General features: G+C 41.9%; 34 non-coding genes across 34 annotated transcripts; all 34 read right to left on the reverse strand.

Moving 5' to 3' along the window:
* Positions 1-953: 953 nt before the first annotated feature.
* trnas-uga (transfer RNA serine (anticodon UGA)) lies at positions 954-1,035 on the reverse strand. Its single transcript has one exon. It is a non-coding gene; the product is annotated as a tRNA-Ser (tRNA).
* Positions 1,036-1,250: 215 nt separating this feature from the next.
* Positions 1,251-1,331, reverse strand: trnas-cga (transfer RNA serine (anticodon CGA)). Its single transcript has one exon. It is a non-coding gene; the product is annotated as a tRNA-Ser (tRNA).
* A 1,099-nt stretch (positions 1,332-2,430) lies between these two features.
* On the reverse strand, positions 2,431-2,512 carry trnas-uga (transfer RNA serine (anticodon UGA)). Its single transcript has one exon. It is a non-coding gene; the product is annotated as a tRNA-Ser (tRNA).
* Positions 2,513-2,727: 215 nt separating this feature from the next.
* Positions 2,728-2,808, reverse strand: trnas-cga (transfer RNA serine (anticodon CGA)). Its single transcript has one exon. It is a non-coding gene; the product is annotated as a tRNA-Ser (tRNA).
* Positions 2,809-3,910: 1,102 nt separating this feature from the next.
* On the reverse strand, positions 3,911-3,992 carry trnas-uga (transfer RNA serine (anticodon UGA)). Its single transcript has one exon. It is a non-coding gene; the product is annotated as a tRNA-Ser (tRNA).
* A 215-nt stretch (positions 3,993-4,207) lies between these two features.
* trnas-cga (transfer RNA serine (anticodon CGA)) lies at positions 4,208-4,289 on the reverse strand. Its single transcript has one exon. It is a non-coding gene; the product is annotated as a tRNA-Ser (tRNA).
* A 1,096-nt stretch (positions 4,290-5,385) lies between these two features.
* On the reverse strand, positions 5,386-5,467 carry trnas-uga (transfer RNA serine (anticodon UGA)). Its single transcript has one exon. It is a non-coding gene; the product is annotated as a tRNA-Ser (tRNA).
* Positions 5,468-5,666: 199 nt separating this feature from the next.
* trnas-cga (transfer RNA serine (anticodon CGA)) lies at positions 5,667-5,748 on the reverse strand. The gene has a single exon. It is a non-coding gene; the product is annotated as a tRNA-Ser (tRNA).
* Positions 5,749-7,142: 1,394 nt separating this feature from the next.
* Positions 7,143-7,224, reverse strand: trnas-cga (transfer RNA serine (anticodon CGA)). The gene has a single exon. It is a non-coding gene; the product is annotated as a tRNA-Ser (tRNA).
* A 1,096-nt stretch (positions 7,225-8,320) lies between these two features.
* trnas-uga (transfer RNA serine (anticodon UGA)) lies at positions 8,321-8,402 on the reverse strand. The gene has a single exon. It is a non-coding gene; the product is annotated as a tRNA-Ser (tRNA).
* Positions 8,403-8,617: 215 nt separating this feature from the next.
* Positions 8,618-8,699, reverse strand: trnas-cga (transfer RNA serine (anticodon CGA)). The gene has a single exon. It is a non-coding gene; the product is annotated as a tRNA-Ser (tRNA).
* A 1,096-nt stretch (positions 8,700-9,795) lies between these two features.
* Positions 9,796-9,877, reverse strand: trnas-uga (transfer RNA serine (anticodon UGA)). Its single transcript has one exon. It is a non-coding gene; the product is annotated as a tRNA-Ser (tRNA).
* Positions 9,878-10,092: 215 nt separating this feature from the next.
* On the reverse strand, positions 10,093-10,174 carry trnas-cga (transfer RNA serine (anticodon CGA)). The gene has a single exon. It is a non-coding gene; the product is annotated as a tRNA-Ser (tRNA).
* A 1,092-nt stretch (positions 10,175-11,266) lies between these two features.
* Positions 11,267-11,348, reverse strand: trnas-uga (transfer RNA serine (anticodon UGA)). Its single transcript has one exon. It is a non-coding gene; the product is annotated as a tRNA-Ser (tRNA).
* A 215-nt stretch (positions 11,349-11,563) lies between these two features.
* Positions 11,564-11,645, reverse strand: trnas-cga (transfer RNA serine (anticodon CGA)). The gene has a single exon. It is a non-coding gene; the product is annotated as a tRNA-Ser (tRNA).
* Positions 11,646-12,741: 1,096 nt separating this feature from the next.
* trnas-uga (transfer RNA serine (anticodon UGA)) lies at positions 12,742-12,823 on the reverse strand. Its single transcript has one exon. It is a non-coding gene; the product is annotated as a tRNA-Ser (tRNA).
* Positions 12,824-13,038: 215 nt separating this feature from the next.
* Positions 13,039-13,120, reverse strand: trnas-cga (transfer RNA serine (anticodon CGA)). Its single transcript has one exon. It is a non-coding gene; the product is annotated as a tRNA-Ser (tRNA).
* A 1,092-nt stretch (positions 13,121-14,212) lies between these two features.
* On the reverse strand, positions 14,213-14,294 carry trnas-uga (transfer RNA serine (anticodon UGA)). The gene has a single exon. It is a non-coding gene; the product is annotated as a tRNA-Ser (tRNA).
* A 215-nt stretch (positions 14,295-14,509) lies between these two features.
* On the reverse strand, positions 14,510-14,590 carry trnas-cga (transfer RNA serine (anticodon CGA)). The gene has a single exon. It is a non-coding gene; the product is annotated as a tRNA-Ser (tRNA).
* A 1,094-nt stretch (positions 14,591-15,684) lies between these two features.
* On the reverse strand, positions 15,685-15,766 carry trnas-uga (transfer RNA serine (anticodon UGA)). The gene has a single exon. It is a non-coding gene; the product is annotated as a tRNA-Ser (tRNA).
* Positions 15,767-15,981: 215 nt separating this feature from the next.
* Positions 15,982-16,062, reverse strand: trnas-cga (transfer RNA serine (anticodon CGA)). The gene has a single exon. It is a non-coding gene; the product is annotated as a tRNA-Ser (tRNA).
* A 1,099-nt stretch (positions 16,063-17,161) lies between these two features.
* On the reverse strand, positions 17,162-17,243 carry trnas-uga (transfer RNA serine (anticodon UGA)). The gene has a single exon. It is a non-coding gene; the product is annotated as a tRNA-Ser (tRNA).
* A 215-nt stretch (positions 17,244-17,458) lies between these two features.
* trnas-cga (transfer RNA serine (anticodon CGA)) lies at positions 17,459-17,539 on the reverse strand. The gene has a single exon. It is a non-coding gene; the product is annotated as a tRNA-Ser (tRNA).
* A 1,099-nt stretch (positions 17,540-18,638) lies between these two features.
* Positions 18,639-18,720, reverse strand: trnas-uga (transfer RNA serine (anticodon UGA)). The gene has a single exon. It is a non-coding gene; the product is annotated as a tRNA-Ser (tRNA).
* A 215-nt stretch (positions 18,721-18,935) lies between these two features.
* Positions 18,936-19,016, reverse strand: trnas-cga (transfer RNA serine (anticodon CGA)). Its single transcript has one exon. It is a non-coding gene; the product is annotated as a tRNA-Ser (tRNA).
* A 1,102-nt stretch (positions 19,017-20,118) lies between these two features.
* trnas-uga (transfer RNA serine (anticodon UGA)) lies at positions 20,119-20,200 on the reverse strand. The gene has a single exon. It is a non-coding gene; the product is annotated as a tRNA-Ser (tRNA).
* A 215-nt stretch (positions 20,201-20,415) lies between these two features.
* trnas-cga (transfer RNA serine (anticodon CGA)) lies at positions 20,416-20,497 on the reverse strand. Its single transcript has one exon. It is a non-coding gene; the product is annotated as a tRNA-Ser (tRNA).
* A 1,096-nt stretch (positions 20,498-21,593) lies between these two features.
* On the reverse strand, positions 21,594-21,675 carry trnas-uga (transfer RNA serine (anticodon UGA)). The gene has a single exon. It is a non-coding gene; the product is annotated as a tRNA-Ser (tRNA).
* A 199-nt stretch (positions 21,676-21,874) lies between these two features.
* Positions 21,875-21,956, reverse strand: trnas-cga (transfer RNA serine (anticodon CGA)). The gene has a single exon. It is a non-coding gene; the product is annotated as a tRNA-Ser (tRNA).
* A 1,394-nt stretch (positions 21,957-23,350) lies between these two features.
* trnas-cga (transfer RNA serine (anticodon CGA)) lies at positions 23,351-23,432 on the reverse strand. The gene has a single exon. It is a non-coding gene; the product is annotated as a tRNA-Ser (tRNA).
* Positions 23,433-24,528: 1,096 nt separating this feature from the next.
* On the reverse strand, positions 24,529-24,610 carry trnas-uga (transfer RNA serine (anticodon UGA)). Its single transcript has one exon. It is a non-coding gene; the product is annotated as a tRNA-Ser (tRNA).
* A 215-nt stretch (positions 24,611-24,825) lies between these two features.
* On the reverse strand, positions 24,826-24,907 carry trnas-cga (transfer RNA serine (anticodon CGA)). The gene has a single exon. It is a non-coding gene; the product is annotated as a tRNA-Ser (tRNA).
* A 1,096-nt stretch (positions 24,908-26,003) lies between these two features.
* On the reverse strand, positions 26,004-26,085 carry trnas-uga (transfer RNA serine (anticodon UGA)). Its single transcript has one exon. It is a non-coding gene; the product is annotated as a tRNA-Ser (tRNA).
* A 215-nt stretch (positions 26,086-26,300) lies between these two features.
* Positions 26,301-26,382, reverse strand: trnas-cga (transfer RNA serine (anticodon CGA)). The gene has a single exon. It is a non-coding gene; the product is annotated as a tRNA-Ser (tRNA).
* Positions 26,383-26,517: the final 135 nt, after the last annotated feature.

Consider the following 26,517-nt stretch of genomic DNA (forward strand, 5'->3'; position numbering starts at 1 on the left):
GGACATGTCCAGGCATTATCCATATCAAGTCCCCAATGATATGTTACAAATAAGGACTGGATCGTCAAGAGTTGAAACCTGCGCTGGGAGAACCCATTGGATTTCGAGTCCAATGCTTCAACCACTCGGCAATCAAAGCTTTCCTTAGGTAGATCACACAAGGACAAAAGTATCCAAATTCAACTGCCTAATTGAAATATTTTCAAGCAAAGTAAAATAAGCTATTATCTGAGCACTTCAATCGTTGGACGAGACCATAAAATAAGGAAATTTAAATTCAGAAGAGATACATCCAATTATTAAAGGTCTACTTTATCATCACCCTGTAAGCAGAGTTGAAAACTGTACAGGGAGAACACATTTGATGTCAATTCCAATGCTGAAACCACTTGGCCATCGCAGCAGTAGGAATCTACGGAAAGTGATGAGGAGAAAGCAGAAGTGGGCTATACGCTTCGAGCAAGGTAAGAACATGGGTGGGGAGAACCCATTGAAATTCAGGTCCAACGTCGAAAGAACTCGGCCATTGCAGCTGTTGGAATGCAAGTAAAGGGATTGGGATTTGGAAACAGACATCATTGGTGTAAAATGGTCAACTTGATGGCACGACATATTGATCTTATTTCGCAAGCTGTGAAGTTTGGAAGTTTAATGTGCAAGTCAAAAAACTATGCCCAGAGAAAGTACAAGTGGACTATTCACTGAGAATAAGATTTTGAAAAAGAGCAGGGAGACCCAATTGGGTTTCAAATCTGAGGACTTAACCACCTGGCTCTCAGTATTTCCAACGTAATTCTAACAGAAACAACAGTATCTGTACTGAAGAGCCTATTTTAACTGTTTGTCAAGGCAAATATATTCTGAGCACCTGAATCACTGAACAATTCCATGTATTAAGGACATTATCCATTATCACTAAGTATATGTTAAAAATAAAGACAGGTTTGCCATAGCGCTGCAAGCAGGGTTCGAACCTGCGCAGGGAGACCCCATCGGATTTCAAGTCCAACGCCTTAACCACTCGGCCATCGCAGCTTGCTATGTAAACTTTCAGGCCTTAACCAGTCGGCCTTCTCATCCTGTCCACTTTACTTCTGTAAAGACTAGACTATCTACTGAAGAGCCTATTTGAACTGTTTGTCAAGGAACACATATTTTGAGCACTTGAATCAAAGGACAAGTCCACGGTTTAAGGACGTTATCCATATTACGTCCCTGACATGTGGCAAAAAAAGACAGCTTTGTCAAAGCACTGTGAGCAGGGTTCGAACCTGCGCGGGAAACCCCATTGGCTTTCGAATCCAACGCCTTAACCTCTCGGCCATCACAGCGTCTTCTGTTACCTACAACGCCTTAACCAGTCCTCTATCTCGTTCTGTCTATTTTACCTCTAAAGTCACCTGAATATCGTTGTTGAAGAGCTTACCTGAAAATTTTGTCATGGAAGATAAATTCTGAGCACTTTAATCAAAGGACATGTCCAGGCATTATCCATATCAAGTCCCCAAAGATATGTTACAAATAAGGACTGGATCGTCAAGAGTTGAAACCTGCGCTGGGAGAACCCATTGGATTTCGAGTCCAACGCTTCAACCACTCGGCAATCAAAGCTTTCCTTAGGTAGATCACACAAGGACAAAAGTATCCAAATTCAACTGCCTAATTGAAATATTTTCAAGCAAAGTAAAATAAGCTATTATCTGAGCACTTCAATCGTTGGACGAGACCATAAAATAAGGAAATTTAAATTCAGAAGAGATACATCCAATTCAATTATTAAAGGTCTACTTTATCATCACCCTGTAAGCAGAGTTGAAAACTGTACAGGGAGAACACATTTGATGTCAATTCCAATGCTGAAACCACTTATCCATCGCAGCAGTAGGAATCTACGGAAAGTGATGAGGAGAAAGCAGAAGTGGGCTATACGCTTCGAGCAAGGTAAGAACATGGGTGGGGAGACCCCATTGAAATTCAGGTCCAACGTCGAAAGAACTCGGCCATTGCAGCTGTTGGAATGCAAGTAAAGGGATTGGGATTTGGAAACAGACATCATTGGTGTAAAATGGTCAACTTGATGGCACGACATATTGATCTTATTTCGCAAGCTGTGAAGTTTGGAAGTTTAATGTGCAAGTCAAAAAACTATGCCCAGAGAAAGTACAAGTGGACTATTCACTGAGAATAAGATTTTGAAAAAGAGCAGGGAGACCCAATTGGGTTTCAAATCTGAGGACTTAACCACCTGGCTCTCAGTATTTCCAACGTAATTCTAACAGAAACAACAGTATCTGTACTGAAGAGCCTATTTTAACTGTTTGTCAAGGCAAACATATTCTCAGCACCTGAATCACTGAACAATTCCATGTATTAAGGACATTATCCATTATCACTAAGTATATGTTAAAAATAAAGACAGGTTTGCCATAGCGCTGCAAGCAGGGTTCGAACCTGCGCGGGGAGACCCCATTGGATTTCAAGTCCAACGCCTTAACCACTCGGCCATCGCAGCTTGCTATGAAAAATTTCAGGCCTTAACCAGTCGGCCTTCTCATCCTGTCCACTTTACTTCTGTAAAGACTAGACTATCTACTGAAGAGCCTATTTGAACTGTTTGTCAAGGAACACATATTCTGAGCACTTGAATCAAAGGACAAGTCCACGGTTTAAGGACATTATCCATATTACGTCCCTGACATGTGGCAAAAAAAGACAGCTTTGTCAATGCGCTGTGAGCAGAGTTCGAACATGCGCGGGAAACCCCATTGGATTTCGAATCCAACGCCTTAACCTCTCGGCCATCACAGCGTCTTCTGTTACCTACAACGCCTTAACCAGTCCTCTATCTCGTTCTGTCTATTTTACCTCTAAAGTCACCTGAATATCGTTGTTGAAGAGCTTACCTGAAAATTTTGTCATGGAAGATAAATTCTGAGCACTTTAATCAAAGGACATGTCCAGGCATTATCCATATCAAGTCCCCAATGATATGTTACAAATAAGGACTGGATCGTCAAGAGTTGAAACCTGCGCTGGGAGAACCCATTGGATTTCGAGTCCAACGCTTCAACCACTCGGCAATCAAAGCTTTCCTTAGGTAGATCACACAAGGACAAAAGTATCCAAATTAAACTGCCTAATTGAAATATTTTCAAGCAAAGTAAAATAAGCTATTATCTGAGCACTTCAATCGTTGGACGAGACCAAAAAATAAGGAAATTTAAATTCAGAAGAGATACATCCAATTCAATTATTAAAGGTCTACTTTATCATCACCCTGTAAGCAGAGTTTAAAACTGTACAGGGAGAACACATTTGATGTCAATTCCAATGCTGAAACCACTTGGCCATCGCAGCAGTAGGAATCTAAGGAAAGTGATGAGGAGAAAGCAGAAGTGGGCTATACGCTTCGAGCAAGGTAAGAACATGGGTGGGGAGACCCCATTGAAATTCAGGTCCAACGTCGAAAGAACTCGGCCATTGCAGCTGTTGGAATGCAAGCAAAGGGATTGGGATTTGGAAACAGACATCATTGGTGTAAAATGGTCAACTTGATGGCACGACATATTGATCTTTTTCGCAAGCTGTGAAGTTTGGAAGTTTAATGTGCAAGTCAAAAAACTATGTCCAGAGAAAGTACAGGTGGACTATTCACTGAGAATAAGATTTTGAAAAAGAGCAGGGAGACCCAATTGGGTTTCAAGTCTGAGGACTTAACCACCTGGCTCTCAGTATTTCCAACGTAATTCTAACAGAAACAACAGTATCTGTACTGAAGAGCCTATTTTAACTGTTTGTCAAGGCAAATATATTCTGAGCACCTGAATCACTGAACAATTCCATGTATTAAGGACATTATCCATATCAAGTCACTAAGTATATGTTAAAAATAAAGAGAGGTTTGCCATAGCGCTGCAAGCAGGGTTCGAACCTGCGCGGGGAGACCCCATTGGATTTCAAGTCCAACGCCTTAACCACTCGGCCATCGCAGCTTGCTATGTAAAATTCCAGGCCTTAACCAGTCGGCCATCTCATCCTGTCCATTTTACTTCTGTAAAGACTAGACTATCTACTGAAGAGCCTATTTGAACTGTTTGTCAAGGAACACATATTCTGAGCACTTGAATCAAAGGACAAGTCCACGGTTTAAGGACATTATCCATATCACGTCCCTGACATGTGGCAAATAAAGACAGCTTTGTCAAAGCGCTGTGAGCAGGGTTCGAACCTGCGCGGGAAAACCCCATTGGATTTCGAATCCAACGCCTTAACCTCTCGGCCATCACAGCTTCTTCTGTTACCTACAACGCCTTAACCAGTCCGCTATCTCGTTCTGTCCATTTTACCTCTAAAGTGACCTGAATATCGTTGTTGAAGAGCTTACCTGAAATGTTTGTCATGGAAGGTAAATTCTGAGCACTTGAATCAAAGGACATGTCCAGGCATTATCCATATCAAGTCCCCAATGATATGTTACAAATAAAGACTGGATCGTCAAGAGTTCAAACCTGCGCTGGGAGAACCCATTGGATTTCGAGTCCAACGCTTCAACCACTCGGCAATCAAAGCTTTCTTAGGTAGATCACACAAGGACAAAAGTATCCAAATTCAACTGCCTAATTGAAATATTTTCAAGCAAAGTAAAATAAGCTATTTTCTGAGCACTTCAATCGTTGGACGAGCCCATAAAATAAGGACATTTAAATTCAGAAGAGATACATCCAATTATTAAAGGTCTACTTTATCATCACCCTGTAAGCAGAGTTGAAAACTGTACAGGGAGAACACATTTGATGTCAATTCCAATGCTGAAACCACTTGGCCATCGCAGCAGTAGGAATCTAAGGAAAGTGATGAGGAGAAAGCAGAAGTGGGCTATACGCTTCGAGCAAGGTAAGAACATGGGTGGGGAGACCCCATTGAAATTCAGGTCCAACGTCGAAAGAACTCGGCCATTGCAGCTGTTGGAATGCAAGCAAAGGGATTGGGATTTGGAAACAGACATCATTGGTGTAAAATGGTCAACTTGATGGCACGACATATTGATCTTTTTCGCAAGCTGTGAAGTTTGGAAGTTTAATGTGCAAGTCAAAAAACTATGTCCAGAGAAAGTACAGGTGGACTATTCACTGAGAATAAGATTTTGAAAAAGAGCAGGGAGACCCAATTGGGTTTCAAGTCTGAGGACTTAACCACCTGGCTCTCAGTATTTCCAACGTAATTCTAACAGAAACAACAGTATCTGTACTGAAGAGCCTATTTTAACTGTTTGTCAAGGAAAATATATTCTGAGCACCTGAATCACTGAACAATTCCATGTATTAAGGACATTATCCATATCAAGTCACTAAGTATATGTTAAAAATAAAGAGAGGTTTGCCAAAGCGCTGCAAGCAGGGTTCGAACCTGCGCGGGGAGACCCCATTGGATTTCAAGTCCAACGCCTTAACCACTCGGCCATCGCAGCTTGCTATGTAAAATTCCAGGCCTTAACCAGTCGGCCATCTCATCCTGTCCACTTTACTTCTGTAAAGACTAGACTATCTGAACTGTTTGTCAAGGAACACATATTCTCAGCACTTGAATCAAAGGACAAGTCCACGGTTTAAGGACATCATCCATATCACGTCCCTGACATGTGGCAAATAAAGACAGCTTTGTCAAAGCGCTGTGAGCAGGGTTCGAACCTGCGCGGGGAAACCCCATTGGATTTCGAATCCAACGCCTTAACCTCTCGGCCATCACAGCTTCTTCTGTTACCTACAACGCCTTAACCAGTCCGCTATCTCGTTCTGTCCATTTTACCTCTAAAGTGACCTGAATATCGTTGTTGAAGAGCTTACCTGAAATGTTTGTCATGGAAGGTAAATTCTGAGCACTTGAATCAAAGGACATGTCCAGGCATTATCCATATCAAGTCCCCAATGATATGTTACAAATAAAGACTGGATCGTCAAGAGTTCAAACCTGCGCTGGGAGAACCCATTGGATTTCGAGTCCAACGCTTCAACCACTCGGCAATCAAAGCTTTCTTAGGTAGATCACACAAGGACAAAAGTATCCAAATTCAACTGCCTAATTGAAATATTTTCAAGCAAAGTAAAATAAGCTATTTTCTGAGCACTTCAATCGTTGGACGAGCCCATAAAATAAGGACATTTAAATTCAGAAGAGATACATCCAATTATTAAAGGTCTACTTTATCATCACCCTGTAAGCAGAGTTGAAAACTGTACAGGGAGAACACATTTGATGTCAATTCCAATGCTGAAACCACTTGGCCATCGCAGCAGTAGGAATCTAAGGAAAGTGATGAGGAGAAAGCAGAAGTGGGCTATACGCTTCGAGCAAGGTAAAAACATGGGTGGGGAGACCCCATTGAAATTCAGGTCCAACGTCGAAAGAACTCGGCCATTGCAGCTGTTGGAATGCAAGCAAAGGGATTGGGATTTGGAAACAGACATCATTGGTGTAAAATGGTCAACTTGATGGCACGACATATTGATCTTATTTCGCAAGCTGTGAAGTTTGGAAGTTTAATGTGCAAGTCAAAAAACTATGTCCAGAGAAAGTACAGGTGGACTATTCACTGAGAATAAGATTTTGAAAAAGAGCAGGGAGACCCAATTGGGTTTCAAGTCTGAGGACTTAACCACCTGGCTCTCAGTATTTCCAACGTAATGCTAACAGAAACAACAGTATCTGTACTGAAGAGCCTATTTTAACTGTTTGTCAAGGCAAATATATTCTGAGCACCTGAATCACTGAACAATTCCATGTATTAAGGACATTATCCATATCAAGTCACTAAGTATATGTTAAAAATAAAGACAGCTTTGTCAAAGCGCTGTGAGCAGGGTTCGTACCTGCGCGGTGAAACCCAAATGGATTTCGAATCCAACGCCTTAACTACTCGGCCATCGCAGCTTGCAATGTAAAATTCCAGGCCTTAACCAGTCGGCCATCTCATCCTGTCCACTTTACTTCTGTAAAGACTAGACTATCTACTGAAGAGCCTATTTGAACTGTTTGTCAAGGAACACATATTCTGAGCACTTTAATCAAAGGACAAGTCCACGGTTTAAGGACATTATCCATATCACGTCCCTGACATGTGGCAAATAAAGACAGCTTTGTCAAAGCGCTGTGAGCAGGGTTCAAACCTGCGCGGGGAAACCCCATTGGATTTCGAATCCAACGCCTTAACCTCGCGGCCATCACAGCTTCTTCTATTACCTACAACGCCTTAACCAGTCCGCTATCTCGTTCTGTCCATTTTACCTCTAAAGTGACCTGAATATCGTTGTTGAAGAGCTTACCTGAAATGTTTGTCATGGAAGGTAAATTCTGAGCACTTGAATCAAAGGACATGTCCAGGCATTATCCATATCAAGTCCCCAATGATATGTTACAAATAAAGACTGGATCGTCAAGAGTTCAAACCTGCGCTGGGAGAACCCATTGGATTTCGAGTCCAACGCTTCAACCACTCGGCAATCAAAGCTTTCTTAGGTAGATCACACAAGGACAAAAGTATCCAAATTCAACTGCCTAATTGAAATATTTTCAAGCAAAGTAAAATAAGCTATTTTCTGAGCACTTCAATCGTTGGACGAGCCCATAAAATAAGGACATTTAAATTCAGAAGAGATACATCCAATTATTAAAGGTCTACTTTATCATCACCCTGTAAGCAGAGTTGAAAACTGTACAGGGAGAACACATTTGATGTCAATTCCAATGCTGAAACCACTTGGCCATCGCAGCAGTAGGAATCTAAGGAAAGTGATGAGGAGAAAGCAGAAGTGGGCTATACGCTTCGAGCAAGGTAAGAACATGGGTGGGGAGACCCCATTGAAATTCAGGTCCAACGTCGAAAGAACTCGGCCATTGCAGCTGTTGGAATGCAAGCAAAGGGATTGGGATTTGGAAACAGACATCATTGGTGTAAAATGGTCAACTTGATGGCACGACATATTGATCTTTTTCGCAAGCTGTGAAGTTTGGAAGTTTAATGTGCAAGTCAAAAAACTATGTCCAGAGAAAGTACAGGTGGACTATTCACTGAGAATAAGATTTTGAAAAAGAGCAGGGAGACCAAATTGGGTTTCAAGTCTGAGGACTTAACCACCTGGCTCTCAGTATTTCCAACGTAATTCTAACAGAAACAACAGTATCTGTACTGAAGAGCCTATTTTAACTGTTTGTCAAGGCAAATATATTCTGAGCACCTGAATCACTGAACAATTCCATGTATTAAGGACATTATCCATATCAAGTCACTAAGTATATGTTAAAAATAAAGAGAGGTTTGCCATAGCGCTGCAAGCAGGGTTCGAACCTGCGCGGGGAGACCCCAATGGATTTCAAGTCCAACGCCTTAACCACTCGGCCATCGCAGCTTGCTATGTAAAATTCCAGGCCTTAACCAGTCGGCCATCTCATCATGTCCACTTTACTTCTGTAAAGACTAGACTATCTACTGAAGAGCCTATTTGAACTGTTTGTCAAGGAACACATATTCTGAGCACTTGAATCAAAGGACAAGTCCACGGTTTAAGGACATTATCCATATCACGTCCCTGACATTTGGCAAATAAAGACAGCTTTGTCAAAGCGCTGTGAGCAGGGTTCAAACCTGCGCGGGGAAACCCCATTGGATTTCGAATCCAACGCCTTAACCTCTCGGCCATCACAGCTTCTTCTGTTACCAACAACGCCTTAACCAGTCCGCTATCTCGTTCTGTCCATTTGACCTCTAAAGTGACCTGAATATCGTTGTTGAAGAGCTTACCTGAAATGTTTGTCATGGAAGGTAAATTCTGAGCACTTGAATCAAAGGACATGTCCAGGCATTATCCATATCAAGTCCCCAATGATATGTTACAAATAAAGACTGGATCGTCAAGAGTTCAAACCTGCGCTGGGAGAACCCATTGGATTTCGAGTCCAACGCTTCAACCACTCGGCAATCAAAGCTTTCTTAGGTAGATCACACAAGGACAAAAGTATCCAAATTCAACTGCCTAATTGAAATATTTTCAAGCAAAGTAAAATAAGCTATTTTCTGAGCACTTCAATCGTTGGACGAGCCCATAAAATAAGGACATTTAAATTCAGAAGAGATACATCCAATTATTAAAGGTCTACTTTATCATCACCCTGTAAGCAGAGTTGAAAACTGTACAGGGAGAACACATTTGATGTCAATTCCAATGCTGAAACCACTTGGCCATCGCAGCAGTAGGAATCTAAGGAAAGTGATGAGGAGAAAGCAGAAGTGGGCTATACGCTTCGAGCAAGGTAAGAACATGGGTGGGGAGACCCCATTGAAATTCAGGTCCAACGTCGAAAGAACTCGGCCATTGCAGCTGTTGGAATGCAAGCAAAGGGATTGGGATTTGGAAACAGACATCATTGGTGTAAAATGGTCAACTTGATGGCACGACATATTGATCTTTTTCGCAAGCTGTGAAGTTTGGAAGTTTAATGTGCAAGTCAAAAAACTATGTCCAGAGAAAGTACAGGTGGACTATTCACTGAGAATAAGATTTTGAAAAAGAGCAGGGAGACCCAATTGGGTTTCAAGTCTGAGGACTTAACCACCTGGCTCTCAGTATTTCCAACGTAATTCTAACAGAAACAACAGTATCTGTACTGAAGAGCCTATTTTAACTGTTTGTCAAGGAAAATATATTCTGAGCACCTGAATCACTGAACAATTCCATGTATTAAGGACATTATCCATATCAAGTCACTAAGTATATGTTAAAAATAAAGAGAGGTTTGCCAAAGTGCTGCAAGCAGGGTTCGAACCTGCGCGGGGAGACCCCATTGGATTTCAAGTCCAACGCCTTAACCACTCGGCCATCGCAGCTTGCTATGTAGAATTCCAGGCCTTAACCAGTCGGCCATCTCATCCTGTCCACTTTACTTCTGTAAAGACTAGACTATCTACTGAAGAGCCTATTTGAACTGTTTGTCAAGGAACACATATTCTGAGCACTTGAATCAAAGGACAAGTCCACGGTTTAAGGACATTATCCATATCACGTCCCTGACATGTGGCAAATAAAGACAGCTTTGTCAAAGCGCTGTGAGCAGGGTTCAAAACTGCGCGGGGAAACCCCATTGGATTTCGAATCCAACGCCTTAACCTCGCGGCCATCACAGCTTCTTCTATTACCTACAACGCCTTAACCAGTCCGCTATCTCGTTCTGTCCATTTTACCTCTAAAGTGACCTGAATATCGTTGTTGAAGAGCTTACCTGAAATGTTTGTCATGGAAGGTAAATTCTGAGCACTTGAATCAAAGGACATGTCCAGGCATTATCCATATCAAGTCCCCAATGATATGTTACAAATAAAGACTGGATCGTCAAGAGTTCAAACCTGCGCTGGGAGAACCCATTGGATTTCGAGTCCAACGCTTCAACCACTCGGCAATCAAAGCTTTCTTAGGTAGATCACACAAGGACAAAAGTATCCAAATTTAACTGCCTAATTGAAATATTTTCAAGCAAAGTAAAATAAGCTATTTTCTGAGCACTTCAATCGTTGGACGAGCCCATAAAATAAGGACATTTAAATTCAGAAGAGATACATCCAATTATTAAAGGTCTACTTTATCATCACCCTGTAAGCAGAGTTGAAAACTGTACAGGGAGAACACATTTGATGTCAATTCCAATGCTGAAACCACTTGGCCATCGCAGCAGTAGGAATCTAAGGAAAGTGATGAGGAGAAAGCAGAAGTGGGCTATACGCTTCGAGCAAGGTAAGAACATGGGTGGGGAGACCCCATTGAAATTCAGGTCCAACGTCGAAAGAACTCGGCCATTGCAGCTGTTGGAATGCAAGCAAAGGGATTGGGATTTGGAAACAGACATCATTGGTGTAAAATGGTCAACTTGATGGCACGACATATTGATCTTTTTCGCAAGCTGTGAAGTTTGGAAGTTTAATGTGCAAGTCAAAAAACTATGTCCAGAGAAAGTACAGGTGGACTATTCACTGAGAATAAGATTTTGAAAAAGAGCAGGGAGACCAAATTGGGTTTCAAGTCTGAGGACTTAACCACCTGGCTCTCAGTATTTCCAACGTAATGCTAACAGAAACAACAGTATCTGTACTGAAGAGCCTATTTTAACTGTTTGTCAAGGCAAATATATTCTGAGCACCTGAATCACTGAACAATTCCATGTATTAAGGACATTATCCATTATCACTAAGTATATGTTAAAAATAAAGACGGGTTTGCCATACGGCTGCAAGCAGGGTTCGAACCTGCGCGGGGAGACCCCATTGGATTTCAAGTCCAACGCCTTAACCACGCGGCCATCGCAGCTTGCTATGTAAAATTTCAGGCCTTAACCAGTCGGCCTTCTCATCCTGTCCACTTTACTTCTGTAAAGACTAGACTATCTACTGAAGAGCCTATTTGAACTGTTTGTCAAGGAACACATATTCTGAGCACTTGAATCAAAGGACAAGTCCACGGTTTAAGGACATTATCCATATTACGTCCCTGACATGTGGCAAAAAAAGACAACTTTGTCAAAGCGCTGTGAGCAGGGTTCAAACCTGCGCGGGGAAACCCCATTGGATTTCGAATCCAACGCCTTAACCTCGCGGCCATCACAGCTTCTTCTATTACCTACAACGCCTTAACCAGTCCGCTATCTCGTTCTGTCCATTTTACCTCTAAAGTGACCTGAATATCGTTGTTGAAGAGCTTACCTGAAATGTTTGTCATGGAAGGTAAATTCTGAGCACTTGAATCAAAGGACATGTCCAGGCATTATCCATATCAAGTCCCCAATGATATGTTACAAATAAAGACTGGATCGTCAAGAGTTCAAACCTGCGCTGGGAGAACCCATTGGATTTCGAGTCCAACGCTTCAACCACTCGGCAATCAAAGCTTTCTTAGGTAGATCACACAAGGACAAAAGTATCCAAATTCAACTGCCTAATTGAAATATTTTCAAGCAAAGTAAAATAAGCTATTTTCTGAGCACTTCAATCGTTGGACGAGCCCATAAAATAAGGACATTTAAATTCAGAAGAGATACATCCAATTATTAAAGGTCTACTTTATCATCACCCTGTAAGCAGAGTTGAAAACTGTACAGGGAGAACACATTTGATGTCAATTCCAATGCTGAAACCACTTGGCCATCGCAGCAGTAGGAATCTAAGGAAAGTGATGAGGAGAAAGCAGAAGTGGGCTATACGCTTCGAGCAAGGTAAGAACATGGGTGGGGAGACCCCATTGAAATTCAGGTCCAACGTCGAAAGAACTCGGCCATTGCAGCTGTTGGAATGCAAGCAAAGGGATTGGGATTTGGAAACAGACATCATTGGTGTAAAATGGTCAACTTGATGGCACGACATATTGATATTTTTCGCAAGCTGTGAAGTTTGGAAGTTTAATGTGCAAGTCAAAAAACTATGTCCAGAGAAAGTACAGGTGGACTATTCACTGAGAATAAGATTTTGAAAAAGAGCAGGGAGACCAAATTGGGTTTCAAGTCTGAGGACTTAACCACCTGGCTCTCAGTATTTCCAACGTAATTCTAACAGAAACAACAGTATCTGTACTGAAGAGCCTATTTTAACTGTTTGTCAAGGCAAATATATTCTGAGCACCTGAATCACTGAACAATTCCATGTATTAAGGACATTATCCATATCAAGTCACTAAGTATATGTTAAAAATAAAGAGAGGTTTGCCATAGCGCTGCAAGCAGGGTTCGAACCTGCGCGGGGAGACCCCAATGGATTTCAAGTCCAACGCCTTAACCACTCGGCCATCGCAGCTTGCTATGTAAAATTCCAGGCCTTAACCAGTCGGCCATCTCATCATGTCCACTTTACTTCTGTAAAGACTAGACTATCTACTGAAGAGCCTATTTGAACTGTTTGTCAAGGAACACATATTCTGAGCACTTGAATCAAAGGACAAGTCCACGGTTTAAGGACATTATCCATATCACGTCCCTGACATTTGGCAAATAAAGACAGCTTTGTCAAAGCGCTGTGAGCAGGGTTCAAACCTGCGCGGGGAAACCCCATTGGATTTCGAATCCAACGCCTTAACCTCTCGGCCATCACAGCTTCTTCTGTTACCAACAACGCCTTAACCAGTCCGCTATCTCGTTCTGTCCATTTGACCTCTAAAGTGACCTGAATATCGTTGTTGAAGAGCTTACCTGAAATGTTTGTCATGGAAGGTAAATTCTGAGCACTTGAATCAAAGGACATGTCCAGGCATTATCCATATCAAGTCCCCAATGATATGTTACAAATAAAGACTGGATCGTCAAGAGTTCAAACCTGCGCTGGGAGAACCCATTGGATTTCGAGTCCAACGCTTCAACCACTCGGCAATCAAAGCTTTCTTAGGTAGATCACACAAGGACAAAAGTATCCAAATTCAACTGCCTAATTGAAATATTTTCAAGCAAAGTAAAATAAGCTATTTTCTGAGCACTTCAATCGTTGGACGAGCCCATAAAATAAGGACATTTAAATTCAGAAGAGATACATCCAATTATTAAAGGTCTACTTTATCATCACCCTGTAAGCAGAGTTGAAAACTGTACAGGGAGAACACATTTGATGTCAATTCCAATGCTGAAACCACTTGGCCATCGCAGCAGTAGGAATCTAAGGAAAGTGATGAGGAGAAAGCAGAAGTGGGCTATACGCTTCGAGCAAGGTAAGAACATGGGTGGGGAGACCCCATTGAAATTCAGGTCCAACGTCGAAAGAACTCGGCCATTGCAGCTGTTGGAATGCAAGCAAAGGGATTGGGATTTGGAAACAGACATCATTGGTGTAAAATGGTCAACTTGATGGCACGACATATTGATCTTTTTCGCAAGCTGTGAAGTTTGGAAGTTTAATGTGCAAGTCAAAAAACTATGTCCAGAGAAAGTACAGGTGGACTATTCACTGAGAATAAGATTTTGAAAAAGAGCAGGGAGACCCAATTGGGTTTCAAGTCTGAGGACTTAACCACCTGGCTCTCAGTATTTCCAACGTAATTCTAACAGAAACAACAGTATCTGTACTGAAGAGCCTATTTTAACTGTTTGTCAAGGCAAATATATTCTGAGCACCTGAATCACTGAACAATTCCATGTATTAAGGACATTATCCATTATCACTAAGTATATGTTAAAAATAAAGACAGGTTTGCCATAGCGCTGCAAGCAGGGTTCGAACCTGCGCGGGGAGACCCCATTGGATTTCAAGTCCAACGCCTTAACCACTCGGCCATCGCAGCTTGCTATGTAAAATTTCAGGCCTTAACCAGTCGGCCTTCTCATCCTGTCCACTTTACTTCTGTAAAGACTAGACTATCTACTGAAGAGCCTATTTGAACTGTTTGTCAAGGAACACATATTCTGAGCACTTGAATCAAAGGACAAGTCCACGGTTTAAGGACATTATCCATATTACGTCCCTGACATGTGGCAAAAAAAGACAGCTTTGTCAAAGCACTGTGAGCAGGGTTCGAACCTGCGCGGGAAACCCCATTGGCTTTCGAATCCAACGCCTTAACCTCTCGGCCATCACAGCGTCTTCTGTTACCTACAACGCCTTAACCAGTCCTCTATCTCGTTCTGTCTATTTTACCTCTAAAGTCACCTGAATATCGTTGTTGAAGAGCTTACCTGAAAATTTTGTCATGGAAGATAAATTCTGAGCACTTTAATCAAAGGACATGTCCAGGCATTATCCATATCAAGTCCCCAATGATATGTTACAAATAAGGACTGGATCGTCAAGAGTTGAAACCTGCGCTGGGAGAACCCATTGGATTTCGAGTCCAACGCTTCAACCACTCGGCAATCAAAGCTTTCCTTAGGTAGATCACACAAGGACAAAAGTATCCAAATTCAACTGCCTAATTGAAATATTTTCAAGCAAAGTAAAATAAGCTATTATCTGAGCACTTCAATCGTTGGACGAGACCATAAAATAAGGAAATTTAAATTCAGAAGAGATACATCCAATTATTAAAGGTCTACTTTATCATCACCCTGTAAGCAGAGTTGAAAACTGTACAGGGAGAACACATTTGATGTCAATTCCAATGCTGAAACCACTTGGCCATCGCAGCAGTAGGAATCTACGGAAAGTGATGAGGAGAAAGCAGAAGTGGGCTATACGCTTCGAGCAAGGTAAGAACATGGGTGGGGAGACCCCATTGAAATTCAGGTCCAACGTCGAAAGAACTCGGCCATTGCAGCTGTTGGAATGCAAGTAAAGGGATTGGGATTTGGAAACAGACATCATTGGTGTAAAATGGTCAACTTGATGGCACGACATATTGATCTTATTTCGCAAGCTGTGAAGTTTGGAAGTTTAATGTGCAAGTCAAAAAACTATGCCCAGAGAAAGTACAAGTGGACTATTCACTGAGAATAAGATTTTGAAAAAGAGCAGGGAGACCCAATTGGGTTTCAAATCTGAGGACTTAACCACCTGGCTCTCAGTATTTCCAACGTAATTCTAACAGAAACAACAGTATCTGTACTGAAGAGCCTATTTTAACTGTTTGTCAAGGCAAATATATTCTCAGCACCTGAATCACTGAACAATTCCATGTATTAAGGACATTATCCATTATCACTAAGTATATGTTAAAAATAAAGACAGGTTTGCCATAGCGCTGCAAGCAGGGTTCGAACCTGCGCGGGGAGACCCCATTGGATTTCAAGTCCAACGCCTTAACCACTCGGCCATCGCAGCTTGCTATGTAAAATTTCAGGCCTTAACCAGTCGGCCTTCTCATCCTGTCCACTTTACTTCTGTAAAGACTAGACTATCTACTGAAGAGCCTATTTGAACTGTTTGTCAAGGAACACATATTCTGAGCACTTGAATCAAAGGACAAGTCCACGGTTTAAGGACATTATCCATATTACGTCCCTGACATGTGGCAAAAAAAGACAGCTTTGTCAAAGCGCTGTGAGCAGGGTTCGAACCTGCGCGGGAAACCCCATTGGATTTCGAATCCAACGCCTTAACCTCTCGGCCATCACAGCGTCTTCTGTTACCTACAACGCCTTAACCAGTCCTCTATCTCGTTCTGTCTATTTTACCTCTAAAGTCACCTGAATATCGTTGTTGAAGAGCTTACCTGAAAATTTTGTCATGGAAGATAAATTCTGAGCACTTTAATCAAAGGACATGTCCAGGCATTATCCATATCAAGTCCCCAATGATATGTTACAAATAAGGACTGGATCGTCAAGAGTTGAAACCTGCGCTGGGAGAACCCATTGGATTTCGAGTCCAACGCTTCAACCACTCGGCAATCAAAGCTTTCCTTAGGTAGATCACACAAGGACAAAAGTATCCAAATTCAACTGCCTAATTGAAATATTTTCAAGCAAAGTAAAATAAGCTATTATCTGAGCACTTCAATCGTTGGACGAGACCATAAAATAAGGAAATTTAAATTCAGAAGAGATACATCCAATTCAATTATTAAAGGTCTACTTTATCATCACCCTGTAAGCAGAGTTGAAAACTGTACAGGGAGAACACATTTGATGTCAATTCCAATGCTGAAACCACTTGGCCATCGCAGCAGTAGGAATCTACGGAAAGTGATGAGGAGAAAGCAGAAGTGGGCTATACGCTTCGAGCAAGGTAAGAACATGGGTGGGGAGACCCCATTGAAATTCAGGTCCAACGTCGAAAGAACTCGGCCATTGCAGCTGTTGGAATGCAAGTAAAGGGATTGGGATTTGGAAACAGACATCATTGGTGTAAAATGGTCAACTTGATGGCACGACATATTGATCTTATTTCGCAAGCTGTGAAGTTTGGAAGTTTAATGTGCAAGTCAAAAAACTATGCCCAGAGAAAGTACAAGTGGACTATTCACTGAGAATAAGATTTTGAAAAAGAGCAGGGAGACCCAATTGGGTTTCAAATCTGAGGACTTAACCACCTGGCTCTCAGTATTTCCAACGTAATTCTAACAGAAACAACAGTATCTGTACTGAAGAGCCTATTTTAACTGTTTGTCAAGGCAAATATATTCTGAGCACCTGAATCACTGAACAATTCCATGTATTAAGGACATTATCCATTATCACTAAGTATATGTTAAAAATAAAGACAGGTTTGCCATAGCGCTGCAAGCAGGGTTCGAACCTGCGCGGGGAGACCCCATTGGATTTCAAGTCCAACGCCTTAACCACTCGGCCATCGCAGCTTGCTATGTAAAATTTCAGGCCTTAACCAGTCGGCCTTCTCATCCTGTCCACTTTACTTCTGTAAAGACTAGACTATCTACTGAAGAGCCTATTTGAACTGTTTGTCAAGGAACACATATTCTGAGCACTTGAATCAAAGGACAAGTCCACGGTTTAAGGACATTATCCATATTACGTCCCTGACATGTGGCAAAAAAAGACAGCTTTGTCAAAGCGCTGTGAGCAGGGTTCGAACCTGCGCGGGAAACCCCATTGGATTTCGAATCCAACGCCTTAACCTCTCGGCCATCACAGCGTCTTCTGTTACCTACAACGCCTTAACCAGTCCTCTATCTCGTTCTGTCTATTTTACCTCTAAAGTCACCTGAATATCGTTGTTGAAGAGCTTACCTGAAAATTTTGTCATGGAAGATAAATTCTGAGCACTTTAATCAAAGGACATGTCCAGGCATTATCCATATCAAGTCCCCAATGATATGTTACAAATAAGGACTGGATCGTCAAGAGTTGAAACCTGCGCTGGGAGAACCCATTGGATTTCGAGTCCAACGCTTCAACCACTCGGCAATCAAAGCTTTCCTTAGGTAGATCACACAAGGACAAAAGTATCCAAATTCAACTGCCTAATTGAAATATTTTCAAGCAAAGTAAAATAAGCTATTATCTGAGCACTTCAATCGTTGGACGAGACCATAAAATAAGGAAATTTAAATTCAGAAGAGATACATCCAATTCAATTATTAAAGGTCTACTTTATCATCACCCTGTAAGCAGAGTTGAAAACTGTACAGGGAGAACACATTTGATGTCAATTCCAATGCTGAAACCACTTGGCCATCGCAGCAGTAGGAATCTACGGAAAGTGATGAGGAGAAAGCAGAAGTGGGCTATACGCTTCGAGCAAGGTAAGAACATGGGTGGGGAGACCCCATTGAAATTCAGGTCCAACGTCGAAAGAACTCGGCCATTGCAGCTGTTGGAATGCAAGTAAAGGGATTGGGATTTGGAAACAGACATCATTGGTGTAAAATGGTCAACTTGATGGCACGACATATTGATCTTATTTCGCAAGCTGTGAAGTTTGGAAGTTTAATGTGCAAGTCAAAAAACTATGCCCAGAGAAAGTACAAGTGGACTATTCACTGAGAATAAGATTTTGAAAAAGAGCAGGGAGACCCAATTGGGTTTCAAATCTGAGGACTTAACCACCTGGCTCTCAGTATTTCCAACGTAATTCTAACAGAAACAACAGTATCTGTACTGAAGAGCCTATTTTAACTGTTTGTCAAGGCAAATATATTCTGAGCACCTGAATCACTGAACAATTCCATGTATTAAGGACATTATCCATTATCACTAAGTATATGTTAAAAATAAAGACAGGTTTGCCATAGCGCTGCAAGCAGGGTTCGAACCTGCGCGGGGAGACCCCATTGGATTTCAAGTCCAACGCCTTAACCACTCGGCCATCGCAGCTTGCTATGTAAAATTTCAGGCCTTAACCAGTCGGCCTTCTCATCCTGTCCACTTTACTTCTGTAAAGACTAGACTATCTACTGAAGAGCCTATTTGAACTGTTTGTCAAGGAACACATATTCTGAGCACTTGAATCAAAGGACAAGTCCACGGTTTAAGGACATTATCCATATTACGTCCCTGACATGTGGCAAAAAAAGACAGCTTTGTCAAAGCGCTGTGAGCAGGGTTCGAACCTGCGCGGGAAACCCCATTGGATTTCGAATCCAACGCCTTAACCTCTCGGCCATCACAGCGTCTTCTGTTACCTACAACGCCTTAACCAGTCCTCTATCTCGTTCTGTCTATTTTACCTCTAAAGTCACCTGAATATCGTTGTTGAAGAGCTTACCTGAAAATTTTGTCATGGAAGATAAATTCTGAGCACTTTAATCAAAGGACATGTCCAGGCATTATCCATATCAAGTCCCCAATGATATGTTACAAATAAGGACTGGATCGTCAAGAGTTGAAACCTGCGCTGGGAGAACCCATTGGATTTCGAGTCCAACGCTTCAACCACTCGGCAATCAAAGCTTTCCTTAGGTAGATCACACAAGGACAAAAGTATCCAAATTAAACTGCCTAATTGAAATATTTTCAAGCAAAGTAAAATAAGCTATTATCTGAGCACTTCAATCGTTGGACGAGACCAAAAAATAAGGAAATTTAAATTCAGAAGAGATACATCCAATTCAATTATTAAAGGTCTACTTTATCATCACCCTGTAAGCAGAGTTTAAAACTGTACAGGGAGAACACATTTGATGTCAATTCCAATGCTGAAACCACTTGGCCATCGCAGCAGTAGGAATCTAAGGAAAGTGATGAGGAGAAAGCAGAAGTGGGCTATACGCTTCGAGCAAGGTAAGAACATGGGTGGGGAGACCCCATTGAAATTCAGGTCCAACGTCGAAAGAACTCGGCCATTGCAGCTGTTGGAATGCAAGCAAAGGGATTGGGATTTGGAAACAGACATCATTGGTGTAAAATGGTCAACTTGATGGCACGACATATTGATCTTTTTCGCAAGCTGTGAAGTTTGGAAGTTTAATGTGCAAGTCAAAAAACTATGTCCAGAGAAAGTACAGGTGGACTATTCACTGAGAATAAGATTTTGAAAAAGAGCAGGGAGACCCAATTGGGTTTCAAGTCTGAGGACTTAACCACCTGGCTCTCAGTATTTCCAACGTAATTCTAACAGAAACAACAGTATCTGTACTGAAGAGCCTATTTTAACTGTTTGTCAAGGCAAATATATTCTGAGCACCTGAATCACTGAACAATTCCATGTATTAAGGACATTATCCATATCAAGTCACTAAGTATATGTTAAAAATAAAGAGAGGTTTGCCATAGCGCTGCAAGCAGGGTTCGAACCTGCGCGGGGAGACCCCATTGGATTTCAAGTCCAACGCCTTAACCACTCGGCCATCGCAGCTTGCTATGTAAAATTCCAGGCCTTAACCAGTCGGCCATCTCATCCTGTCCATTTTACTTCTGTAAAGACTAGACTATCTACTGAAGAGCCTATTTGAACTGTTTGTCAAGGAACACATATTCTGAGCACTTGAATCAAAGGACAAGTCCACGGTTTAAGGACATTATCCATATCACGTCCCTGACATGTGGCAAATAAAGACAGCTTTGTCAAAGCGCTGTGAGCAGGGTTCGAACCTGCGCGGGAAAACCCCATTGGATTTCGAATCCAACGCCTTAACCTCTCGGCCATCACAGCTTCTTCTGTTACCTACAACGCCTTAACCAGTCCGCTATCTCGTTCTGTCCATTTTACCTCTAAAGTGACCTGAATATCGTTGTTGAAGAGCTTACCTGAAATGTTTGTCATGGAAGGTAAATTCTGAGCACTTGAATCAAAGGACATGTCCAGGCATTATCCATATCAAGTCCCCAATGATATGTTACAAATAAAGACTGGATCGTCAAGAGTTCAAACCTGCGCTGGGAGAACCCATTGGATTTCGAGTCCAACGCTTCAACCACTCGGCAATCAAAGCTTTCTTAGGTAGATCACACAAGGACAAAAGTATCCAAATTCAACTGCCTAATTGAAATATTTTCAAGCAAAGTAAAATAAGCTATTTTCTGAGCACTTCAATCGTTGGACGAGCCCATAAAATAAGGACATTTAAATTCAGAAGAGATACATCCAATTATTAAAGGTCTACTTTATCATCACCCTGTAAGCAGAGTTGAAAACTGTACAGGGAGAACACATTTGATGTCAATTCCAATGCTGAAACCACTTGGCCATCGCAGCAGTAGGAATCTAAGGAAAGTGATGAGGAGAAAGCAGAAGTGGGCTATACGCTTCGAGCAAGGTAAGAACATGGGTGGGGAGACCCCATTGAAATTCAGGTCCAACGTCGAAAGAACTCGGCCATTGCAGCTGTTGGAATGCAAGCAAAGGGATTGGGATTTGGAAACAGACATCATTGGTGTAAAATGGTCAACTTGATGGCACGACATATTGATCTTTTTCGCAAGCTGTGAAGTTTGGAAGTTTAATGTGCAAGTCAAAAAACTATGTCCAGAGAAAGTACAGGTGGACTATTCACTGAGAATAAGATTTTGAAAAAGAGCAGGGAGACCCAATTGGGTTTCAAGTCTGAGGACTTAACCACCTGGCTCTCAGTATTTCCAACGTAATTCTAACAGAAACAACAGTATCTGTACTGAAGAGCCTATTTTAACTGTTTGTCAAGGAAAATATATTCTGAGCACCTGAATCACTGAACAATTCCATGTATTAAGGACATTATCCATATCAAGTCACTAAGTATATGTTAAAAATAAAGAGAGGTTTGCCAAAGCGCTGCAAGCAGGGTTCGAACCTGCGCGGGGAGACCCCATTGGATTTCAAGTCCAACGCCTTAACCACTCGGCCATCGCAGCTTGCTATGTAAAATTCCAGGCCTTAACCAGTCGGCCATCTCATCCTGTCCACTTTGCTTCTGTAAAGACTAGACTATCTGTACTGTTTGTCAAGGAACACATATTCTGAGCACTTGAATCAAAGGACAAGTCCACGGTTTAAGGACATCATCCATATCACGTCCCTGACATGTGGCAAATAAAGTCAGCTTTGTCAAAGCGCTGTGAGCAGGGTTCGAACCTGCGCGGGGAAACCCCATTGGATTTCGAATCCAACGCCTTAACCTCTCGGCCATCACAGCTTCTTCTGTTACCTACAACGCCTTAACCAGTCCGCTATCTCGTTCTGTCCATTTTACCTCTAAAGTGACCTGAATATCGTTGTTGAAGAGCTTACCTGAAATGTTTGTCATGGAAGGTAAATTCTGAGCACTTGAATCAAAGGACATGTCCAGGCATTATCCATATCAAGTCCCCAATGATATGTTACAAATAAAGACTGGATCGTCAAGAGTTCAAACCTGCGCTGGGAGAACCCATTGGATTTCGAGTCCAACGCTTCAACCACTCGGCAATCAAAGCTTTCTTAGGTAGATCACACAAGGACAAAAGTATCCAAATTCAACTGCCTAATTGAAATATTTTCAAGCAAAGTAAAATAAGCTATTTTCTGAGCACTTCAATCGTTGGACGAGCCCATAAAATAAGGACATTTAAATTCAGAAGAGATACATCCAATTATTAAAGGTCTACTTTATCATCACCCTGTAAGCAGAGTTGAAAACTGTACAGGGAGAACACATTTGATGTCAATTCCAATGCTGAAACCACTTGGCCATCGCAGCAGTAGGAATCTAAGGAAAGTGATGAGGAGAAAGCAGAAGTGGGCTATACGCTTCGAGCAAGGTAAAAACATGGGTGGGGAGACCCCATTGAAATTCAGGTCCAACGTCGAAAGAACTCGGCCATTGCAGCTGTTGGAATGCAAGCAAAGGGATTGGGATTTGGAAACAGACATCATTGGTGTAAAATGGTCAACTTGATGGCACGACATATTGATCTTATTTCGCAAGCTGTGAAGTTTGGAAGTTTAATGTGCAAGTCAAAAAACTATGTCCAGAGAAAGTACAGGTGGACTATTCACTGAGAATAAGATTTTGAAAAAGAGCAGGGAGACCCAATTGGGTTTCAAGTCTGAGGACTTAACCACCTGGCTCTCAGTATTTCCAACGTAATGCTAACAGAAACAACAGTATCTGTACTGAAGAGCCTATTTTAACTGTTTGTCAAGGCAAATATATTCTGAGCACCTGAATCACTGAACAATTCCATGTATTAAGGACATTATCCATATCAAGTCACTAAGTATATGTTAAAAATAAAGACAGCTTTGTCAAAGCGCTGTGAGCAGGGTTCGTACCTGCGCGGTGAAACCCAAATGGATTTCGAATCCAACGCCTTAACTACTCGGCCATCGCAGCTTGCAATGTAAAATTCCAGGCCTTAACCAGTCGGCCATCTCATCCTGTCCACTTTACTTCTGTAAAGACTAGACTATCTACTGAAGAGCCTATTTGAACTGTTTGTCAAGGAACACATATTCTGAGCACTTTAATCAAAGGACAAGTCCACGGTTTAAGGACATTATCCATATCACGTCCCTGACATGTGGCAAATAAAGACAGCTTTGTCAAAGCGCTGTGAGCAGGGTTCAAACCTGCGCGGGGAAACCCCATTGGATTTCGAATCCAACGCCTTAACCTCGCGGCCATCACAGCTTCTTCTATTACCTACAACGCCTTAACCAGTCCGCTATCTCGTTCTGTCCATTTTACCTCTAAAGTGACCTGAATATCGTTGTTGAAGAGCTTACCTGAAATGTTTGTCATGGAAGGTAAATTCTGAGCACTTGAATCAAAGGACATGTCCAGGCATTATCCATATCAAGTCCCCAATGATATGTTACAAATAAAGACTGGATCGTCAAGAGTTCAAACCTGCGCTGGGAGAACCCATTGGATTTCGAGTCCAACGCTTCAACCACTCGGCAATCAAAGCTTTCTTAGGTAGATCACACAAGGACAAAAGTATCCAAATTCAACTGCCTAATTGAAATATTTTCAAGCAAAGTAAAATAAGCTATTTTCTGAGCACTTCAATCGTTGGACGAGCCCATAAAATAAGGACATTTAAATTCAGAAGAGATACATCCAATTATTAAAGGTCTACTTTATCATCACCCTGTAAGCAGAGTTGAAAACTGTACAGGGAGAACACATTTGATGTCAATTCCAATGCTGAAACCACTTGGCCATCGCAGCAGTAGGAATCTAAGGAAAGTGATGAGGAGAAAGCAGAAGTGGGCTATACGCTTCGAGCAAGGTAAGAACATGGGTGGGGAGACCCCATTGAAATTCAGGTCCAACGTCGAAAGAACTCGGCCATTGCAGCTGTTGGAATGCAAGCAAAGGGATTGGGATTTGGAAACAGACATCATTGGTGTAAAATGGTCAACTTGATGGCACGACATATTGATATTTTTCGCAAGCTGTGAAGTTTGGAAGTTTAATGTGCAAGTCAAAAAACTATGTCCAGAGAAAGTACAGGTGGACTATTCACTGAGAATAAGATTTTGAAAAAGAGCAGGGAGACCAAATTGGGTTTCAAGTCTGAGGACTTAACCACCTGGCTCTCAGTATTTCCAACGTAATTCTAACAGAAACAACAGTATCTGTACTGAAGAGCCTATTTTAACTGTTTGTCAAGGCAAATATATTCTGAGCACCTGAATCACTGAACAATTCCATGTATTAAGGACATTATCCATATCAAGTCACTAAGTATATGTTAAAAATAAAGAGAGGTTTGCCATAGCGCTGCAAGCAGGGTTCGAACCTGCGCGGGGAGACCCCAATGGATTTCAAGTCCAACGCCTTAACCACTCGGCCATCGCAGCTTGCTATGTAAAATTCCAGGCCTTAACCAGTCGGCCATCTCATCATGTCCACTTTACTTCTGTAAAGACTAGACTATCTACTGAAGAGCCTATTTGAACTGTTTGTCAAGGAACACATATTCTGAGCACTTGAATCAAAGGACAAGTCCACGGTTTAAGGACATTATCCATATCACGTCCCTGACATTTGGCAAATAAAGACAGCTTTGTCAAAGCGCTGTGAGCAGGGTTCAAACCTGCGCGGGGAAACCCCATTGGATTTCGAATCCAACGCCTTAACCTCTCGGCCATCACAGCTTCTTCTGTTACCAACAACGCCTTAACCAGTCCGCTATCTCGTTCTGTCCATTTGACCTCTAAAGTGACCTGAATATCGTTGTTGAAGAGCTTACCTGAAATGTTTGTCATGGAAGGTAAATTCTGAGCACTTGAATCAAAGGACATGTCCAGGCATTATCCATATCAAGTCCCCAATGATATGTTACAAATAAAGACTGGATCGTCAAGAGTTCAAACCTGCGCTGGGAGAACCCATTGGATTTCGAGTCCAACGCTTCAACCACTCGGCAATCAAAGCTTTCTTAGGTAGATCACACAAGGACAAAAGTATCCAAATTCAACTGCCTAATTGAAATATTTTCAAGCAAAGTAAAATAAGCTATTTTCTGAGCACTTCAATCGTTGGACGAGCCCATAAAATAAGGACATTTAAATTCAGAAGAGATACATCCAATTATTAAAGGTCTACTTTATCATCACCCTGTAAGCAGAGTTGAAAACTGTACAGGGAGAACACATTTGATGTCAATTCCAATGCTGAAACCACTTGGCCATCGCAGCAGTAGGAATCTAAGGAAAGTGATGAGGAGAAAGCAGAAGTGGGCTATACGCTTCGAGCAAGGTAAGAACATGGGTGGGGAGACCCCATTGAAATTCAGGTCCAACGTCGAAAGAACTCGGCCATTGCAGCTGTTGGAATGCAAGCAAAGGGATTGGGATTTGGAAACAGACATCATTGGTGTAAAATGGTCAACTTGATGGCACGACATATTGATCTTTTTCGCAAGCTGTGAAGTTTGGAAGTTTAATGTGCAAGTCAAAAAACTATGTCCAGAGAAAGTACAGGTGGACTATTCACTGAGAATAAGATTTTGAAAAAGAGCAGGGAGACCCAATTGGGTTTCAAGTCTGAGGACTTAACCACCTGGCTCTCAGTATTTCCAACGTAATTCTAACAGAAACAACAGTATCTGTACTGAAGAGCCTATTTTAACTGTTTGTCAAGGAAAATATATTCTGAGCACCTGAATCACTGAACAATTCCATGTATTAAGGACATTATCCATATCAAGTCACTAAGTATATGTTAAAAATAAAGAGAGGTTTGCCAAAGTGCTGCAAGCAGGGTTCGAACCTGCGCGGGGAGACCCCATTGGATTTCAAGTCCAACGCCTTAACCACTCGGCCATCGCAGCTTGCTATGTAGAATTCCAGGCCTTAACCAGTCGGCCATCTCATCCTGTCCACTTTACTTCTGTAAAGACTAGACTATCTACTGAAGAGCCTATTTGAACTGTTTGTCAAGGAACACATATTCTGAGCACTTGAATCAAAGGACAAGTCCACGGTTTAAGGACATTATCCATATCACGTCCCTGACATGTGGCAAATAAAGACAGCTTTGTCAAAGCGCTGTGAGCAGGGTTCAAAACTGCGCGGGGAAACCCCATTGGATTTCGAATCCAACGCCTTAACCTCGCGGCCATCACAGCTTCTTCTATTACCTACAACGCCTTAACCAGTCCGCTATCTCGTTCTGTCCATTTTACCTCTAAAGTGACCTGAATATCGTTGTTGAAGAGCTTACCTGAAATGTTTGTCATGGAAGGTAAATTCTGAGCACTTGA

This window comes from Salvelinus fontinalis, unplaced genomic scaffold (genome assembly GCF_029448725.1).
Source record: "Salvelinus fontinalis isolate EN_2023a unplaced genomic scaffold, ASM2944872v1 scaffold_1845, whole genome shotgun sequence".
Classification (NCBI taxonomy): domain Eukaryota; kingdom Metazoa; phylum Chordata; class Actinopteri; order Salmoniformes; family Salmonidae; genus Salvelinus; species Salvelinus fontinalis.